Here is a 2500-nt window from a genome sequence, read left to right as displayed (position 1 = left end):
ATCGGCGTCGAAAGAAGCCGAGCCGAAAAAAGTTAAAGTACAAACGTGCAAGCATACTAACCTAACCCTAGGTAAGGCATGTCAGAGCGAAAGACAGTAATTTCGAATGAGCCAAGAAAGAGCGGTGCGGGGCCGGTCGGAGCGCACCCTTTTCTCGGTGGCTGGCGGGCGAGAGAGTGCTGCGTCGCCGGCATCGGCGTCGAAAGAAGCCGAGCCGAAAAAAGTTAAAGTACAAACGTGCAAGCATACTAACCTAACCCTAGGTAAGGCATGTCAGAGCGAAAGACAGTAATTTCGAATGAGCCAAGAAAGAGCGGTGCGGGGCCGGTCGGAGCGCACCCTTTTCTCGGTGGCTGGCGGGCGAGAGAGTGCTGCGTCGCCGGCATCGGCGTCGAAAGAAACCGAGCCGAAAAAAGTTAAAGTACAAACGTGCAAGCATACAAACCTAACCCTAGGTAAGGCATGTCAGAGCGAAAGACAGTAATTTCGAATGAGCCAAGAAAGAGCGGTGCGGGGCCGGTCGGAGCGCACCCTTTTCTCGGTGGCTGGCGGGCGAGAGAGTGCTGCGTCGCCGGCATCGGCGTCGAAAGAAGCCGAGCCAAAAAAAGTTAAAGTACAAACGCGATGCTAATGAGCGAGCCGTTGTCTCGACTAATATGTAGGGGGCGTTCGATCGAGCGTCTGGCTTGAGCGCTTGTCGGCCTAGCAGAACGGTCGCATTGTTATGCCCGGGTTTTAGGCACCGCTGCAGGCGGCCGGCAGAGCTCTTGTTTGTGCGAAACTGAATGGATCGAGCCCGAGAGAGGGCGAGCAAAGAAAAAACGCAAATCGCTCCGCCTGGCACTGCCGGCGAGAGCGTGGACGTCGCGGCCAGCGACTGTCGAAGCTGAGTACGGCCGCAGGCGATCGCCTCGGTCTTAAACGAATGCGACGAGCACGCGCCGGGCGGCCCAGCAAGGGCCGAGCGCAGATGTCGCAGCTATCTGGTTGATCCTGCCAGTAGTGATATGCTTGTCTCAAAGATTAAGCCATGCAGGTGCAAGTACGAGTTCTCGTAAAGCGAAACTGCGAATGGCTCATTAAATCAGTCTTGGTTTATTTGGTCTCGTAAGCGAAGTGGATAACTGTGGTAATTCTAGAGCTAATACATGCATTAAGCGCCGACTTCGGGAGGCGCGCTTTTATCAGATCAAAACCGACCGGGTTCGTCCTGTGACGTTTGATGACTCTGGATAACCACGCGGATCGTACGGTCTCTGCACCGACGACGTATCATTCAAGTGTCTGCCCTATCAACTGTCGAAGGTACGCTACGTGCCTACCTTTGTGATAACGGGTAACGGGGAATCAGGGTTCGATTCCGGAGAGGGAGCCTGAGAAACGGCTACCACATCCAAGGAAGGCAGCAGGCGCGCAAATTACCCATTCCCGACACGGGGAGGTAGTGACGAAAAATAACAATACAGGACTCTAACGAGGCCCTGTAATTGGAATGAGTACATCCTAAAACTCTTAACGAGTATCCATTGGAGGGCAAGTCTGGTGCCAGCAGCCGCGGTAATTCCAGCTCCAACAGTGTATGCTAAAGTTGTTGCGGTTGAAAAGCTCGTAGTTGGATTTTGGGCGAGCGCCGCCGGTCCGTCGCAAGGCGTGTCACTGGTTGCGTTCGCCTCACCTTCGGTTCTCCGTCGGTGCTCTTGACTGAGTGTCGGCGGTGGCCGATAAGTTTACTTTGAAAAAATTAGAGTGTTCAAAGCAGGCTGTTCGCCTGCATAGTGTTGCATGGAATAATGGAATAGGACCTCGGTTTTATTTTGTTGGTTTTCGGAGCACGAGGTAATGATTAAGAGGGACAGACGGGGGCGTCCGTACTCTGCCGTTAGAGGTGAAATTCTTGGATCGGCGGAAGACGAACTACTGCGAAAGCATTCGCCAAGAATGTTTTCTTTAATCAAGAGCGAAAGTCAGAGGTTCGAAGACGATCAGATACCGTCCTAGTTCTGACTATAAACGATGCCAACTAGCGATCGGGAGGCGTTACCATGACGACCTTTCCGGCAGCTTCCGGGAAACCAAAGTCTTTGGGTTCCGGGGGAAGTATGGTTGCAAAGCTGAAACTTAAAGGAATTGACGGAAGGGCACCACCAGGAGTGGAGCCTGCGGCTTAATTTGACTCAACACGGGGAAACTCACCCGGCCCGGACACAGGTAGGATTGACAGATTGAGAGCTCTTTCTTGATTCTGTGGGTGGTGGTGCATGGCCGTTCTTAGTTGGTGGAGCGATTTGTCTGGTTAATTCCGATAACGAACGAGACTCTGGCATGCTAAATAGTTACGCGACCTTCTCGGTCGGCGTCTAACTTCTTAGAGGGACTAGTGGCGTTTAGCCACACGAGATTGAGCAATAACAGGTCTGTGATGCCCTTAGATGTCCGGGGCCGCACGCGCGCTACACTGAGTGAAGCAGCGAGTGTCTAACCTAGGCCGAAAGGTCCGGGT

At 53.2% G+C, this 2500-nt stretch overlaps 1 non-coding gene across 1 annotated transcript in view; it reads left to right on the top strand.

The window, feature by feature from the left end:
• The first annotated feature begins 980 nt into the window (after positions 1-980).
• The window catches only part of LOC144413328 (small subunit ribosomal RNA), a 1831-nt gene continuing 311 nt past the window's right edge, over positions 981-2500 (top strand). The window contains exon 1 of the ribosomal RNA XR_013469362.1: positions 981-2500. This exon is cut by the window's right edge and continues 311 nt beyond it. This is a non-coding gene — a ribosomal RNA (small subunit ribosomal RNA).

Source organism: Styela clava, chromosome 15, assembly GCF_964204865.1.
Source record: "Styela clava chromosome 15, kaStyClav1.hap1.2, whole genome shotgun sequence".
NCBI lineage: Eukaryota > Metazoa > Chordata > Ascidiacea > Stolidobranchia > Styelidae > Styela > Styela clava.
Note: the sequence above shows the minus strand (reverse complement) of the source record. Positions and strands in the feature narration are given on the sequence as shown.